Here is a 19,080-nt window from a genome sequence, read left to right as displayed (position 1 = left end):
GAACACATCTGAAGACAGCAGGAGAGCACATGTCCACCGTGATGGCACCGACACATTGACGGGTTCCTCACACAGACCGCAGCGCCCATTCAGCTGGAGTTGCTGGCCCTTTGCTCTGTGGGCTCTGCAGCAGCAAGTGCTCCACGGGTCAAGAAGCTCCCTGTGGCCTCTCGGAGCTGAGGACGCCTGCAGCCGCAGCCACAGGAGATCCACCCTCAGTCCTACACCTGCAGGAAACCGAATTCTGTCCGCAACTGGGGTGAGATTGGAAGCATCTCCTTTCCTCCTGGACACTCAGGGGAGACCACCGTCTCAGCCAAAACCCTGGTCTTCTGAGCCCCAAATCAGAGGGACCGCTTACCCAGGGGTGGGCAAACTTTTTGACTCGAGGGCCACAATGGTTTCTTAAACTGGACCGGAGGGCCGGAACAAAAGCATGGATGGAGTGTTTGTGTGAACTGATATAAATTCAAAGTAAACATCATTACATAAAAGGGTACGGTCTTATTTTTTTTTTTTTAGTTTTATTCATTTCAAGGTCCGCGGGCCGTAGTTTGCCCACGGCTGCAGAAGCTTTCAGATAGCCAGGAATGTGTACTGTCACTAGGTTAGTAATAACAGCAAGGAATATACGCCATGTCCTCTATCTAATCAGGTTCTCCGTCCTTAGTTGAACTTGTATAGAAGAACCTTCCTATTGGAGAGGGTTCTCGTTCATAACACAATTTCCTGAAAGTGAAAGTTACATGTTGCCTGATGGGAGACAGTTCTCTGGGGCTCCCCCATGGTTCTGCTTGTCTTGCACGGGGCACTGTCTGCCCTTGTTCCTTGGTGTGTAGGGAACAGTTTTGGAAGAGCATGTCAGCCTCTGGAACAAAGGGCAGGCTTGCTTTCAGCCCTAGGAGATGCAGATGAGGCCTCCCTTTGAGATGTTGCTGGTCAAGGAGAATGTGTCCTGTCCATGGTGCTGATGTACACTTTGGTCAGGACACTGAAAGCAGATAAGCTCTGAAGGGGTTGGTGGGTTTTGCTTAGCTTATCCTGGTAGACATCAAACTCATGATTCAAGAAAAGTGGTGTTCTTTCATCTGAACTGGGAGTAAAATAGTTGTATCTCGGCATGGATTTCTTGCGTTTATCCTAGTTGGGGTTTGTGTAGCTTATTAAATCTGTAGCTTATGTCTTTTGCCAGAGTTTGGGATTTTTCAGCCATTATTTTCTCTATTACATTCTGGCTCCAAACTCTCCTCTCCTTGGCACCTTAGAATAAATAAAATGCAGTCTCACCTTAAACAGAAGATAATAGTCAGAAGGAGTTTGTACTCCAAGAGTCCAGGTTGATAATACATATTACTTTAGGGAGAGTTTAAATAAATTCATGTGTATTAGGTGTTGAGGGAGAAGGGAACTTTCGTATGTGGAAAACCACTAGGGTGCCCATGAGATACTGTTAACTGCCTACCAGTAGGGGCTTGGAGGGCAGTGGATTGAATTTGACCTAAGCTGACATGTTTGGGGTAATTTCTAATGACTTTTAAAGCTTAGTTTTAGAAGTGCTATACTAATATACACTTGTTGAAAATAAAAATTGATTACTATTCCTTTGAAAGATGTCAATTTTGACCATAAATTTACAGAATTTGAACCCATCTTTACAGTTTTGGCCCCTTTTGTGTTTCATTGTTTTATATATATTGTGGGGCTAAGTTCTACAGTGGCATTTTAAAAGAAATAAGTTGCAGGAAGAATATAATGTACTAGAGGCCCAGTGCACGAAATTCGTGCACTGGGAGGGGGGGTTCCCTCAGCCCAGCCTGCACCCTTTTGCAGCCCAGGAGCCCTTGGGAGAAGTCAGCAGTCGGACATCCTTAGCGCTGCCATGGAGGCAAGCTACCACCACCACCGCTGTGCTCACCAGCTGTGAGGCTGGTTTCTGGGTGAGCAGTGCTCCCCCTGTGGGAGCACACTGACCACCAGGGGGAGCTCCTGAATTGAGCTTCTGCCCCCAGGTGGTCAGTGTGCATCATAGCGTCCAGTCGTTCCACCGTTTGGTCAATTTGCATAGTAGACTTTTATTATGTAGGATGGGCCTTGAGATCTTGAAGAAGATGGAAGCCTGTATATGAGCTGTTGCCTTGTCTGTCTGAGGGGCAGGTGAGGGACTACACATGAAATGCTCTGACAAGGTCACGTGTCCTATAAGGTCATTTGTACCCGAAATTTCACTGACTTCTCTGATAAACCTAGTTCAGTTCAGATGTATCTCACTTAATGTAATTTATTACTAGTGCAAAGATCTGAGTCTGGGTTCACTTTATTAGTTCCTTTTCTGTTTTATAAATAAGTCCTGTAAAATTTGTTTTTGTTAATCTTTTTAAAAGTGATATATGTACTTGATATTAAACGAAAAGGAATCACAGAATTGCACAAAGAAAGAAGTGAAAGACCCTTCTCCCCTTGCCCCAGACAGCATAGTCCCTGTTAACCGTTTGGGGGCATTGAGGTTTTCTGGTGTTTCAGAGAGCTTCCTACATGCTTCAAATGAGAAAATATCATTTCTGGTTCTGAGCGTCATTTGTGCAGTCAGAGCGATATGGCAGCCTAGAAAGCCCATGGACCTTTCTCCCCAGGTGAGTCATCTGCTGAATGAATGCAATAGAAGGTGAACTTCTCTTATCTGTCAAGTGATAGGCAATTAATTTCTAAGGCCAGAATGTAAAGTGTATTTCTGAAATGGCATGGTTATGTTTAGAAAATATGGGGTCAGATTCAAATCTTTAGATTATTTAATGTTCTTTGAAGATGTAGATAAAAATTACTCACGTTATTGACTCAGCAAAGTCAGAATTCCTGAATCATCTCATTCAATGCATTTCAGGGTTCAAATCTAAGAAATCCCCTCTGATGAAAACAGAAAAATGACATTTAGGAGGTGTTTTTCAAAGACGAAAGCTGTGCTTTCTTCAGATAAAATCAAGGTTGACATCTAGGTCCTGGACATCACGCCCAGGGACTGTTAATACAGGGATGAAGGGACTGGAGTGAGACCCGGTGGTTTCCACCCCCTGAGTCAGCACTGCGTGGCAGCAATGAAGACGAAGGTGTCGGTGCTCTTTCGATAAGATTACTTGTCTGTGGTTTATTTCACTTTATTTTCTCTTCCCTCACATTGTCATTGCTTTAGTATTTACTTCCCTGCCACACTAGTTCCCGTGTGTCCCTGCACCCTAAGAACCTTCATTAACTCCCTCTTATGGCATCAAAAGACCTGAAAGCAGGACAGAGGTTCAGTGAGAGGGCACCAGGTGCCTGGCAGAGGTGCCTGCAGGCTGTGTGCTGTGTGTGCACATGTGTCTGGAGTACAACTCCTGAAAGGCCCTGTGATCCTCTAAGCTTCCTCCTGCTGGTATTTTGGCACAACACTTCATTGTCCTGCTGTGGCATATCTGTGTATGTGAAGTGTTTGGAGTAGAGTTTTCTAATGTTTTCTCAGACATAGAGGTGAACTGTTTGGAAGGATAAGTATGTTGAATGAAATTAAGCATCTGTGAGGTACAAGGCAACTTTCCTAGGTATTGAGGGAACTTACATGGTGTTAGAGAAGAAACCTATGCACACATAATTAAACACCTGTGTTTATGCAGCTCTAACCATGTGCATTATCTCATGGAATCCTTAGAGCACCCTATGGGGTGGGTACTGTTAGAACTGTCTCAATGGCAGAATGTAGCAGTTATGGGCCTCCTGTGCTGTGGAAGCACAGAGGAGGGAGAACTAGACCTTGAAGGATGGTGGGGTTTTATTGGCAGGAAAGAGGGATGTGGTTGTCCCAGGAGAGGGAGGAGAATGAGCAAAGGGAAATTCACAGGGCTCACATACCAATGTGAGTATGAAGTCTTTAATTTTAGCTCTGTTCATAAGGAACTGTAGCCAGTATAAAGATCTTATATGTGCAAATGACATCCATCACACCTGGGCGTGTAGGTGTAGTACTTGTTTTACTTAGCCTCTCTAAGGAAAGGGTAAGTGAACGTAAAGTTATTTCCCTTTAACACAAAGTGAAAGTTTTGCATTTCAAATCATTGGTTCAGATGAGTCCAGTCCATCTGCTTTTTGTTTCCTGAAGGGACCTTTACTGTGCTACAAGGCCATGAAGCATTTACAAGTGAATGGAGATGAACACTCCCTTCCCCCACGCCCCGTTTTAATTTTTATTGGTGACTTTAATTTTTTCATTGTTTCAGGTTACTGGCACCTTGCCATGCTTGCTTGATGGTGATTATTTCATCAGGTCAAATCCTTCATCTCCAGATCTTGGAATATTATTTGACCTTAGAATATCTTATATTCCCAATGTATGTCAGTTGAAAGTTAAAGCTTTCTAATCTATTAGCTAAAAGAGAAGGTTTCAAAAAAAGCTTGTATTTGCAAGTAAAATAATTGATGTTTTTAGTGTAGTAGAATTGTAATCCTTGAGGAACGGGGATGGCAGTGGTTTCACTTTTACATTTAGTGCTGCTTATTCTGTAGCATTTAAAATCAAATTATAGGAGATGCTCAAGGTCACTAATCACAGGGAAAATGCAAATAAGAACCACAAAATGTCACCTCCCACTGCCAGAAAGACCATTATCAAAAAGACAAGAAGGGACAAGTGGTGTGAGGAAGTGGGGAAAAGGGAACCCTTGGGCACTGTTGGTAGGATTATAAATTGGTGCAGCCACTAGGGAAAAAAGTATGAATGTTCCTCAAAAGATTAAAAATAGAACTATGATACGACCCAGCAATTTCACTTATGGTTCTAGGAAGAAATCCCAAACACTAATTCAAAAGGATATATGTGCCTCTGTGTTTATTGCAACATTACTTACAAGAGCACAGCTATGGAAGCAGCCTAAGTATCCACACATAGACAACTGGATAAAGAAGATGTGGGGCATATACACAGGAGAGTGTTATTCAGTCATAAAAACGAATGAATTCTTGACATTTGCAACAACATAGATGGTCTTCAGGGCATGAAGCTAAGTGAACTAAGTTGGACAGAGAAAGACAAATACCATATGATCTGGCTTATATGTGAAATTGAAAAAACACACCCTCATAGATGCAGAGGACAGACTAGTGGCTGCCATAGTTGGGGGATGGTAAAAATGGATAAAGGGGTAAATAGGAAAAACAACATGGTGCATTACTGAGCAACACCAGAAAACCTTACTATTGGCTAGTGATTGGTGACAACAAGCAAACAAAACAACAACAACAAATACATTTTTTCAAAAAAGAAAAACAATCTCAAATCGGATGTCAGCTACATGTATTCTGTAACTAAACAAAGCCAGACCTCAGGTTCTAAAGGTTATGTGCCAGGCAATGGACAATTTATACCCAGGGGTTTCCCTCTGTCCCAGAGAGGGAAGTTAACCTTGTGAATGTGGGCTCTAATTAAGGGACCTGGCCAAGTGGTGATTTTTTAAAGGAAATACCAGAAACTTGGATTAGCTGAACATCATGTGAAGTATTGATCCAGTGGGTGTGGGTCTGTGAAAGTAGTTATATGCCTCCATAGTCTAATAGCTTGAAAGATGTGGTATATATTGTGGGCCTCATGGCATCCCAGAGAGCACACAGTTCTTACATGGATGGTCGAACACCGTCCTTTCATTTCTCTAAGGCAAATTCACCCATCTGTGTAGTATAGGCAGGACAGGAGGGGAGCAGGACCCCAAGTGGGCCCCAGTGGCCTGTCAGTTGATAGTTGGACGACGTTCTGGGCAGGAAAGGCCCTTGAACAGTTGAACTTGCTCTTTTCTCTGTTTCTCTGTCAGGGACACAAGGCTTCCTGAGCCCAGGTGCTGTGGGTGGGATTTGAGCTCATCCTATCGCATGTGTCACTCAGGGGACTCGAGCACCAGTTGCCACCTCATCATTCAGGTGCAGGGAGTTTCAGGAGCAATTTAACTGGATGGGGTTTGCGCATGACCTTCAGCTCTGCAAGTACCATACACAGGGACACCGCTGTGCTTCTGTTTATTTCTTGTGAAGAGTGTCTTAGTCTACAGTGAACACTAACGTTGTTCCTTTAAAAGGACCTGGTCTGTGCTTATAAACTGAACTGCTTCAGACTGTCTCATCTAGGTTTTCATTTCCTAGTCAGCCCGTGAAAGAGGAGAATTAAGCGATGGCTGTTTCTGAAACATTTTGATGCCGGTAGAATTCCTAATCCCGCAAAGTAAGTTGGCGATATATTCCTTCCAAGGGGGTAACTTTTCAGAAATTCAGTTTTTAGGATCAAGATAACTCAGGTTTTCAGAATGTATGTTCTGTTAGCATTTCAATAACTTGTGGGGAGAGGGCTTTCATTGTTGATTTTCTGTTCCTTTAGGGAGTGTGTGAAAACAGCATGTACAGTCTCATGCCAGGCAGGGAAGTGATGCATAGAAAAGGGATTTTGGGAGATGTTTGCACCACTGTCTGCTGAGAATGTTCTTCAGTGGTTTCCTGTGGGATTAGCAGTCATCACGGTGCTGCACCAGCCCAGTTCCCTCCAATGAGGGGGAAGGTGAGTCCTGGTCCGGGTCCTCAGTGACTCTGCCTTTCCTCTGGAGGTGGGACAGGGACACAGGCCTGGCAGCCACTGTGAGCAGATTTAACACCTGAGACTGACAGGCACACTGGTACGAGTGTGTGCAATATGTACCTAACAGAAGGTTACTATCTTTGATATAAAAAGAGCCCTTAAAATTTGAGAAGACAATATAAATTCTAAAATGAGCACACACACAGAAATCTAACTATAAAATGGGCTCACACACAGAAATCTAACTATAAAATGGGCACACACACAGAAATCTATCTTTAAAATGGGCACACACACAGAAATCTAACTGTAAAATGGGCACACACGCAGAAATCTAACTGTAAAATGGGCACACACGCAGAAATCTAACTGTAAAATGGGCACACACGCAGAAATATAACTGTAAAATGGGCACACACACAGAAATATAACTGTAAAATGGGCACACACACAGAAATATAACTGTAAATTGGGCACACACGCAGAAATATAACTGTAAAATGGGCACACACACAGAAATATAACTGTAAAATGGGCACACACGCAGAAATATAACTGTAAAATGGGCACACATGCAGAAATCTAACTGTAAAATGGGCACACACGCAGAAATATAACTGTAAAATGGGCACACACACAGAAATATAACTGTAAATTGGGCACACACAGAAATCTAAGTCTAGGATATAAGCGGGAAATTCACAGAGAGATACAGTTGGGCAGTCAGGAAGAGGATGATGAAGATCCCTGGTTTATGAAAAATTCAGGGCTCTAGTCGCCCTGTGTCTGTGTAACTCAGTTTCCAAGTTGCAGAATCCCCCAGTTTTAGAATGGGGGATTATCATATTTTCTAACCCCAAAGGTTTAATTCAGGTCATACCACCGCTCCCCCCCCCCCCCCCCCGCCCCGGCCCTCCACCACCTCTGCTGACACCACCAGGTGGACAGGACCTCCTACCACATAAACCCACCCACGTATGTGCACAAACACAGCTCTGGGTGAACCAAAGGGGACTCACACTCTACATACTACCCTGCAATTAGCTTTTTCATATAATAATACACATTGGGCAAGTCCTGACTGCCCTAGTCCTCTGACGTCATGGGCAGAAGGGGGGGCACTTCGTTGTGTCCATCTGCCCTGCCCCCAATACATATCCAAGCACAGACTTCTTAGGATTTGGTGGTTTTAATAATAATGTTCAGGGGTTTTGTTGTTCTTAGTAGGAGGGAAAGATGTATATTCAATCTTTCCTAAAGTGAAGTTGCAGCTGCTTTTTAAAAAATTAATCTTAGAGAGAGGAAGGGAGAGAAAAACATTGATGTGAGAGAGAAACATTGATGGTTTCCTCCCCCATGAGTCCGACCAAGGATCAAACCTGCAACCTAGGTATGTGCCCTGACCAGGAAGCGAACCCACAACCTAGCTGTGTGCCCTGACTGGGGGGAGAACCCGAAACCTTTTGGTGTATGGGAAGACGCTCCAACTAACTGAGCCTCGGGGCCAGGGCAGTCACTGCTATTTTGTTTTAATGAGGTGAAGGCCTGTGCACTGATACAGAAACACTTCCAACGTATATTATTGTATAAACAAGGGAAGTAGAGGATAGGATGCGTACTGTGACTCCACTTTGGTCCATGAAGAGCTGCGTTTGTGCACCTTCATGGGTGGGTTTATGTGAACTGTTCCCAAGGCTGCCCATGGAACGGGAGAGGGGACTGGCAGCAGGATTAGAGAGGCCTTCTACCTCCTGCTTCTACACCTCTGCAGTTTGCAACTTTCAAAGAAAAGGTCTTCCTTTTGAGATTCACTGTGGAATGTATTTGTTCGCATTTGCATAGAACAAGATAGGGCGAGGGACTACCAAACTAGAGGGGAGGGAGGTGGCTGTCACTTTTTCCTTATTTCTAGTCATTCAAACTTTTTACAACACTCTACATGTTACTTTTATATTTTAAAAATAATAAAGTCATAATTGCTTTATTTCAAATGATGATTTGAAACAATTTAAAAATACTTCTCAAATAAGTCCTTAGAGGCAAAATACTCTAATGACATCAGTAATCTTGCTCACATTATTGTGGGAAAATGTATTTCTACGGTTCACAGGTAAGAAAGAGACTTATGCCGTCACTGCTTTGGCTCAGTGGATAGAGCGTCGGCCTGCGGACTGAAGGGTACCAGGTTTGATTCTGGTCAAGGGCATGTACCTTGGTTGCAGGCACATCCCCAGTAGGGGGTGTGCAGGAGGCAGCTGATCGATGTTTCTCTCTCGTGGATGTTGCTAACTCTCTATCCCTCTTCCTTCCTCTCTGTAGAAAATCAATAAAATATATTTTAAAAAAGAAAAGAAAAGAAAGAGACTTATTTACTGAGCTGATGCCCCCACAGAAGGGTCAGCTTCCATTCTCACTCATCAGTGACGTAGAAATGTCTGCAAAGGTATCTGCGCTGAAAGGGATTAACTCAGTTGACCACCGCAAATCTAGGTCACAGCACACCCTGCTTTTGTAGGACTTAGGAGCTCCCCCTGAACGGTGGCGCCCCTTGTGGAAAAGGTGTGGAAGTGGATCTTTCAGTCTCCAGAAGGGGTATAGCTCCCAGGGGGCACCTCCCTTCCTGGCCTTAGAGATCAAGCAAACAGGAGGCATCCGAGAAGATGGCCCTGTTCTAACACAAATAGGAAATTCACGTGTTAAAAATGTTTTGCTCGGCCGAAACCGGTTTGGCTCAGTGGATAGAGCATCGGCCTGCGGACTGAAGGGTCCCGGGTTCGATTCCGGTCAAGGGCATGTACCAGGGTTGCGGGCACATCCCCAGTGGGAGATGTGCAGGAGGCAGCTGATCAATGTTTCTCTCTCATAGATGTTTCTAACTCTCTATCTCTCTCCCTTCCTCTCTGTAAAAAAATCAATAAAATATATTTTAAAAAAATGTTTTGCTCGATGCTGAAGTCTTGGTCACTTTATCCGAGTGCTTCTTTTCTTGCCAGCACACCTGAGACTCTCCTGTAGGAAATGAGCGAGTGTGAGGAGCCTGTCTTTGCTCCTTCTCATTGAGCACTCGGCTAAACGCATAACCAGGCTAATCCAGAGACTGTCTATCCCTCGTCCAAGGGTGTAGACGTGCAGTTGTGTTGTATCGGGCAGATTGCCCTCCAGAAATACGGAGCACCTTCCAGTATTTTCCCTGGCCAGGCCCTGCCGTGGGCAGTGGGCATGGAGAGTCAGACAGGGGTGGTCCGTGCCTCCTGCAGCTCCGAGCCTGGCAGCCTTGGGCCTTCCCCTCACTCCTTAGGCCTCCCCACTGCTGCTGCCGCGGCCGTGCCAGGCCCTCTTCTTGGGACAGAAAGGAGCTCGGGGTCTGGCATGCAGGTGGTTGGACCTAAGGTCAGATATGCTTTTTAAAAAAATTCTTTAGGGTAATTATTTATTTTTAAAATATTTTTCAATGTATTTTTATTGATTTTAGAGAGAGAGGGAGAGATAGAAACATCGATGAGAGAGAAACATCCATTGCCTGCACGCCTCCTGCTGGGGATGGAGCCCGAAACTCCAGCATGTGCCCTCTTGGTGCAAGGGTCCATGCTCTAGCCACTAGGCCAAAAAAACACCCACAATATCTTTTTCATTGATTTCAGGGAAAGGAAGGAAGAGGGGAGAGAGAGAGAGAGAGAGAGAGAGAGAGAGAGAGGAGAGAAACATCAGTGATGATAGAGAAACATCATCCTGCACACCCCCTATTGGGGATCAAGCCCGCAACCTAGGCATGTGCCCTGACTGGGAATGGAAAGGTGACCTCCTGGTTCATGGGTTGACCCTCAAACCCTGAGCTACACTGGCCAGGCCAGATATGCTTTTTAAACTCCCCTCACCCCAACCCCCCCCCCTTTTTTTTTTTTTTTTGGTAATCTGGCAACAATGATGAAGTTGCCAGGGATGGCACTGGTGCTGAAAAGACTTTGTTGTGTTATAGCAAAATACCTTGTTTTTTAATTTTAATGAAAATACTTGGTTGTGTTTTTACTTAAAGTTGTGACATTTGTTAACTTTTTTAAGCACATGGCAGTGCTTTCCCTCAGATGATGATGAGGAGGCGGCAGCCAGCAGCTTCTGGTAACACTGAGGTCTTTGAACAGAGGATCAAGAGACTTGTGAAGCTGGTGCGGCTCCTGCCTGTCTGGGAGCTCAGGTCACTCAGCATGTGGGCCATCTCTGCTCCCAGCTTCCCTGCTTGTCACCTTTTGTTGGTTATTTTTTCCTCATTAACTCGTCTGCCAAAGATCGCTAAGGAAATGGAATAGTGATAAAGTTCAGATGAGCTTACTCTTCCACTTACTACTTCGCACAAAGGATAGATTTGGTCAGAAATAGTGTGGAGAACTTCTACGTGGGCTTACCGATCCGTGAACCTATCTTCAGAGAACTTTTTTTCTTTTTTAATCCTCACCTGAGGATATTTTTCTCATTGATTTTTAGAAAGAGTGGAAGGGAGGTAAGGAAGGCAGGGGAGAGAGAGACAGAAACACTGATGTGAGAGAGACATTGATTGGTTGCCTCCCATACGTGCCCCATCCAGGGCCCAGATTGAACCTCCAACCCAGGTATGTGCCCTTGACCATAATCGAATCCGAGACACTTCAGTCTACAGGCCAATGCTCTATCCACTGAGCCAAACCAGCTAGGGCCAGGTAACTTTTTAATGTTAAGTTTGTTGAGTTTTGACAAACGTATACAGTCATGTAACTGTCCACACAGTCAGATAGAGAATGTGTCCATCACCCAAGCAGCACCTCTGCCTCTTAGTCATCAATGCCCCAGCCCAGCCTCCGCCCCAGGCAATCACTCCTGTTTTCTTTCCCAATACTTTTGCCTTTTCCAGAATGTCTTATACATCAGATCATACAGTACGTGGACTTGTGAGTCAAGCTTTCACTCAGCCTAATGCTTCCAAGATTCATCCATGCCGATGCACGTATTAGAAGTTTGTTCTTTTTCATTCTAAACAGTACAGGTACACCTTGGGGATACTTTGAGCTCGGTCTTTATGTCTAGAAAACAATATATATACCTTAATTTAAAGTAGGCACCTGGCTGGTGTGGCTCAGTTGGGTGGGTGTCATCCCATGCACCAAAAGATTGCTGGTTCAATTCCCATTCAGGGCACATTGCCTGGGTTTCAGGCTTGATCCTCGTCGGCAGGAGGCATGCAGGAGGCAGCGAATCGATGTTTTGTTCTCACACCAATGTTTCTCTTTCTCTCTCCCTTCCCCTTCCTCTCTCTCTAAAAATCAATAAAAATATTAATTTAAAAATGCTTACCATTATATGAGCCTGTTGGAAAAGTGGCCAATATAACAGTGCAGGGTTGCCACAAATCTTCAATTTGTAAAAAATTCAGTATCTGCGATGCACAATAAAGCGAGGTGGGCCTGTGTTCCATTGGCTGGATGCACCATAGAGTGTTTATCCATACATTAGTTGATGGACATCTAGGTTGTTTCTAAGTTTGGGCAATTATGGATAAAACTGTGCTGAGTAGTTGCGTACGAGTTTTTTTTTAAGGTGGACATATGTTTGTATTTCTCATGGGTATAGACACCTAGGAGTGGGCTTGCTGGGGCATCTGGTGTTTGTTTTTACGAAGTTACCAAACTGTTTTCCAAAACGACCGCACCATTTTACACGCTCACCAGTAGTGTATGAGCGTTTTAGTTATTCTTGACAACACTTGGTATTCTCTGGGGTTTTGGTTTTTGATTTGCATTTTCTGCAGGGAGCCTTTACACTAGGAGAATCTAGGTCTATCCATTTCTAACTCAGGAACCTCTTGGACAAGTGAAAGCACTGCCTCCCTTGGGGTCTCAATGCCTATATTTTTAAAACGGGCACAGCAGAAATATAACCCCATCAGCTATAATGAGCTTTAATGAGAAAATACACATACGACACTTAGCTACTCTTTATAGTGCATGGCACACATTAACACACTGAAAGTGTGAGCTCTAAGTATTGACTGCTGTTGTAATTATATCCTATATAATAAAGAGCTATTACGCTAATTAGACCGAACAGCAGAACGACCATCTGGACGACCTTCGGGATGAAGCCAGGGCAGAAAGGGCCAGCCGAGGCTATGAGGGGCTGCGAGGGCCAAGCCCCTTGCACAAATTTCATGCATCAGGCCTCTAGTGTGTAAATAAATGCAAATGTAATGACAGGTAGCTGGTGCAGTATGTCATAGCATTCATCTAAGGCAGCGGTTTTCAACCTGTGGGTCGCGACCCCTTTGAGAGTCGAACGACCCTTTCACAGGGGTCACCTAAATACATCCTGCATATCAGATATTTACGTTATGATTCATAACAGTAGCAAAATTACAGTTATGAAGTAGCAACGAAGATAATTTTATGGTTGGGGATCACCACAACATGAGGAACTGTATTAAAGGGTCACAGCATTAGGAAGGTTGAGAAGCACTGATCTAAGTGAAGATGTGTGAGGTAGCTTGTAAGACAAGGGGCATTTGAAATGGGATTTGAAGGATTGGAGATGTGCCCTGTGAAGACGTCAGGAAAGGGCCTTTCTACAGAGGTGCACGGTGGAAGGGTAGAGGGGGCACACAGCACGGGACATGACTGGGACACACCCTGACTGTCCAGCAGGACATGCTCGCTGTGGCAGATTGTCCAGAAGTAGGAAGCCCTGGCCAGTGTGGCTCAGTTGGTTGAGCGTGATACTGTGCACCAAAATGTCACCAGTTCGATTCTGGTCAGGGCGCATGCCCGGGTTGCAGACTCCATCCCCAGTAGGGGGAGGGCTTGCACATCCATCAATATTTCTCTCTCTCTCCGGTCCTTCCTCTCTCTCTAAAAATCAATAAAAACATATATTTTTTTAAAGTTACAATTTAAAAAAGAAGAAGCAGAGGCATAATGAATGAGAACTTGGCCTACCTCTCTCAGTGGTTGTTTTTGTCATTCTAGAGTCTAGACCAGGGCTGGGCAAACTTTTTGACTCGAGGGCCACAATGGGTTCTTAAACTGGACCGGAGGGCCGGAACAAAAGCATGGATGGAGTGTTTGTGTGAACTAATATAAATTCAAAGTAAACATCATTACATAAAAGGGTACGGTCTTTTTTGTGAATAGTTTTATTCATTTCAAACAGGCTGGATCCGGCCCGCGGGCCGTAGTTTGCCCACGCCTGGTCTAGACCATGCCCTGAGTTGAACTTGACCTTGTTCTTAATCTCCAATACTGAAATGTGTCTTGTAATTATAGCATTAACAGTTAAATCTTTCAATCAATGCAGGTGTTACAGAAGACTGGAGAAAAACCAAGCAATGCTTAGAGAGATGGAGTTATATTTATTATTACACGCGGGCCCAGAGAAAAATGACTCTAGAATTCTGGGCAAAGTCACTCAGAAAGTTTCCTGTATTTGTATCTTTTTACCCTCTTTGTCTCCCAAATATGGGGTTTTCTGGTCCCCTTTGTGAGTTTTTAAAAAGCCCCTATGTGCTGGGTCTTTGAGACCTCAACCAAAGGCTTGGCCTGGTGCCACCACTGATAACTTTCTCTGGGGAAGATGGATACTTCATTCCCCACTGGTTTTCTATACAGGACTCAAATCATTGACTCTCTGGGGTCATTGTTGGGGAGGGAGTTATATTGACACCTGAGGACTATAAGCTCAATAGAATCAATTCTCTGCCAAATAAAGTTAGTGGGCTTGCTTATAAGGGCCTGGAATGAGGGCCAGGAATAATCTCTAGAGGGTCCGAAGAGTCCTGGACTCTATTTTCCATGGCTGTCTTAAGCCGGGTGTGATGAAGACACTTCAGGATCCCGTCGACCTTGATTGCCGTGGGGGTGGTCCTTCTCATGTAGGAGTCAGTCCTTGGGTGGCAGATTTCATTATCTAAACAGAGTCACCAGGTTGGAAGGGATGGACCAGATCAGAATTTGGTACAGGCAGAGCGTGTTGAACGTGCTTCTGGACTGCTTTCTGGGTGGACTGTAAAGCCTGCAAGAACTAGAGAAAAGATTGGTTATGGATTTCAGCTTTTCTAGATTGGGCAGGTCAGCGTCTGAAAGAGTCACTAGAATCTGTAGAGGCCCCAGTGGTTTTAGGGCAGCCTCCCAGGCCGCTTTGTCTGTGGCCTGGTTCCCTCTTGCTTCTGTGGAGTCTCCTTACCTTGTAAATAGCATTATGTACATGAGCCACTGCAAATGAGTACCTGCTATCATTATAAACTGTTACTGATTTTTCTTTTGCCCACTGGAGAACCTGAAACTGGGTGACTCGAGCGTTTGACATCTAGCGCTCCAGTGTGTTCTGGAGTAAAGCCTTGACTGCATGTGGGCCATTAGTTCCTGCCCTATGGTTAATTTATTTGCTTTTTTGATAAGCATAGCTGTGGCTGCTACTGCCCAGAGGCAAGTAGGTCACCCAAATGTAAAGGGGTCAAGTCTTTTGGACAAATAGGTTACTGGCCTTTTCTAGGGGCTGAGACTTTGGGTGAGTACCACTTTGGCTATGCCCCTTGTCTTACATACCCATCATGAAGTATAACATTGGCACTGCGGCCACTTCTGACAGCTAAATCTTTTGCTACTAAACATGACACATGGTAGAGCTATACAAACATCTTAGGGAGGTGACCTTCTATTTTTGACTTTCTCACACAAAGCAAAACTGTCCTTGTCTCTCTGGAGTCATGTCCATGAAGACGCAGGCATTATCGAAGTCTATTATACAGTTTTCTGGAGGCTACTGTTAGGGATGTGTATGGTGGCCAGTTCCTTTTTTTTCTAGCCACAAACACAGTCTGTCCAATTTCCCTAAAATGTATTCTGAGTTGTTTTGCTATACACAGGCAGCTTAACCACTATACAACTGGGCTTGGACCTCTGTCTAGCAAACTGCACTTTGTAAGTTCAATATGCAAACTCCGGTTCTCCTAACTCAATGGGGTCTCAACCAGTCCCTCAGTCAGACTCCTCCTCTCTTGGAGAATCTCAAAGTCCTGAAGGCTCCACAGTCCAGGGAGAGTGTCTTTCCTTTGCCCTTTGACTTTAAGCTGCCAGTCCAAAACAGCCAGAGTTGCAGTTAGAAACAGCTTTGCATATTGCAAAACACTCCTGTGGCAGTGACTTGGGTATTAGGCCCTTTGTCTTCCTCCCAGTCCCCTTTGTGGCATAGCAGCGAACAGGCCTCTCCCAAGGGAAGCACTGTAAGGGGATATCAGTCCCTCTTCTTCCAGCAGCAACAGGTACTGAACCCTTTCAGTACATTTGCAAACAGGGAGCTTTCACTAGCTCTATCTGCTGCTTTCACAGATCCTGAGCTCACTGCTCTATTCCTGGGGCTGCAGGAAGGCTAGTAACAGTCACTGGCTTCTGGTTTAACTGCTGTAGCCAGCAAGCCAAAGGTCTAAGTCTTGTATTGCTTGTTGTAAAACACTCATTACTCACTGGGCGGCAGTGGGGCAGCTCTAGTGTCAGGTAAATGTCTGCTGTCCTCCACTTTTCTAGCTGCTGCTGCTTCTTCCAGGGCTGCTGCAGGCAGCTCACGAATCCAGCCCCTACCCCCGCTTCTTTCACCTGGCTTTCTGGGGCTGAGTCTGCCTAGCAACCAGTTCTAAATCACCAGGGCAGCTGTGGACTTCAGCTCCATTTCTCCTCCACTTGGCTCCTGGGAATTTAGTGTTGTTTTTTTTTTTTTTTTCATGTATTAGAATTCTTTATTCTTAGAAATTTCAATCCTTTAATGATTACCAAAAGTGAATTGTCAGCATTTTTGTTTCTTTATTTTATTTTTAAAATCTTTAAATTCTTTATTAGTTAAGGAATTAAAAATGTGTCATCATCCTAGTCAGCATTTTTAGATTAATATTTATGAACTTAAAGTATATTGTATCGGTCTAATTTAGTATTGGAAGGGTTAAAAATAATAAACCGGAGCAGAGAAAGATTAATTGTACTTGCAGAAAACTTGCGACCTTGAATCTAGTGAAGTTCTGATAAGACACCTAATAGGCTATGGACCAGACCCCTACACCAGCAGAGTGGTCTTCAGCCAGTAAAAATCAACAAAAACCTACCTCTCCCTGCTTCATAATTAACAGCCGACACCCCCCTTGTCCCCCAGCCCAGGGCCCAGTGCTTGTCTCCCTCTCCTATTGTGAGTCAGAGGAAGACAATTCCTACAGAGGGGGGAAATAGAAACAGTGGGAGTTTTGGAGAAAACCACAGACTACCACTGTAGTAGTCCTCCCTCCTGGAGGCTGGGGTCCGACCTGTGGAGAAAAATGACTTTTAGTCAGCCTGGAAAGATAGCAGATGAGGATAAGGGTGTGTAGGGAGATTTCTTGCAACTGAAAGCCTGGAGGGCTTCCTGAAAGAAAAGATCTTTAATCCAGTTACAGATGTTGTCCGAATCAGGATGAAGGAGTAAGGGAAAGACCAGGTTATGTCCTCTATGAGGAGCCTAATAAGTAACTGAAAACAACAAGTCAAACAAAACACACAACCACGAAGACAACAGACTGCACAACAAACAACCAAGGTTAATGGGGTCCATAGACAGTTAATAATAACTTCAGACTTAGTTCCGCCTCAGGTGGCCCATGTTGGACTATGATGTCACCGGCAGGGGCAGGGCCCATAAATCTCTCTGCCCTGCAAAGCTGTAAGCCCTGCCCCTGGAAGTCTCTGTCCACCAAAAGAGATAAAGAAAAACCATAAATAACAAGTTTTTGTTTTTTGAAGTTTACTACTTTGTTGCAAATAGTTAACTTGAAAACACTTCTCTCTTGCTTTTCTTACAAGCAATCTCAGAACCAAGCAATCTTGGAACCTAGCTGGCCTTTGTTTTAGCCTTTCAATTTACCCCAGAACTTCAAAAATTTCTATTTAACACAGCAAATTCACAACCCAGGGAAGAGCAACCACTAGACAGAAATTTTTATTAGCTAAGTGGGCCGATTCCCTCCGTGATAGAGAGCAAATGTCTCTGAGAAAAATAACTCAGCAGCACTGCTTAAGACTTTTGCAGATTATCATGGGTTCAGCCTTTAATAAATCAAACGTTTAGCCAGACGAATCAACAGAAATGTAGAATAAATCAAAGTAGCTTTCGCTTTTACACAGGCTTTCACACTTATATTTATACACCAGACAATCCGAGTTTTTTACTTTACTAGATATTTACTCAGAGTTTAAATAGTCCATCTGATTCCTGATTAATTGCCTAAGGAAGCTGTAGGCAATTAATGGCTTCCGGGGAGGTGATTAAGCTCCCCCTTCCACTCACTTGGAGTGGGCCTGACTGATAGGGGCCCCTACCTTACCGATTCTGTCGACAGGTCCAGAGGTGTCTGTCCACTCTCTCCAGATGCTGGCCAGGTCCTGGGCTGAGGTGCAGGAGTGCTCAGAGTCCCCAGGTTTAATTCTGCTAAGATCAGCAGTGTGCATGCCTCTCAGAGGCCTGTCCGACACCCCTGGGTCCCCAACCTAGTCCAATCAGCGGAGGCCAAAAGTCCAAGCATGGGTTGGTTTTCTTGGTCAGGGAACCAATAATGTTACAGAAGACTGGAGAAGAACCAAGCAATGCTTAGAGAGATGGAGTTACATTTATTATTACATGCGGGCCCAGAATTCTAGAGACATTTTTCTCTGGGCCCGCACATAATACAAAATATAACTCCATCTCTCTCAGCATTGCTTGGTTCTTCTCCAGTCTTCTGTAACAGGCATCTCCTAGGTGGAGGCCACCAGGAGAAGAGGAGAGAGAAGGAGGGCATGTGAAAGGTGAGTCAGGGTTAAGACCCAGGCCACCAGACTGTGTCAGGCAGAATCAGTCTGCGGGATAGCTCAGCATCCTAGGAGACACCTCCACCTACCAACTCCCTGGCCCATGAAGACATCTGGATGCTCAACTGGCCAGAGACACAGCCTGCTGTTTCACATGCCAGTTAGGAGTCATATACCCTGGGAGTTTGTCCAGGAAGACCTGCGGTCACTAATACAATAGGTACCATGTATCACCTGCTTCCCATGTGCCAGGCACCATGCTAGAAACTACAGGTGCAACTGCAAAAGAACAAAACAAAAACAACCCCCCCACACTCATTCAATTATCAAAGCAATCTTGCAAGGTTGTATTAAGGTAACCTTCAACAGTGAGGCCACAGTCCAGCAGGTCTCACATCTAGAGAGTGGCAGGTGGGGGTTGAACCCAGAGCTGCCCGGCTCTGCAGCCGTCTTTCACACCACCCCGCCCCTCTCTGAACAGTTGTACATCTTTGACACCCATCTTCATGAGTGCACCCTCCCTAGCCACCCAGAGGACCCAACTGTGACACCCTCTCCCAGCATCAACACTCAGGGAGTGGAGGCAGGGGCACGGTTGTGAATTCCACTTCTTCAGGCCTGCTCGGGGGTGTCAGGTTAGTGGGGTGAGCACGCTGGGAAGAGGGAGGGAGGTGGCTCTCA

This window comes from Myotis nattereri, assembly GCF_964212035.1.
Source record: "Myotis nattereri genome assembly, chromosome: 10".
NCBI classification, from domain to species: domain Eukaryota; kingdom Metazoa; phylum Chordata; class Mammalia; order Chiroptera; family Vespertilionidae; genus Myotis; species Myotis nattereri.
The sequence above is the reverse complement of the archived record's forward strand: the minus strand, read 5'-3'. Positions refer to the sequence as shown.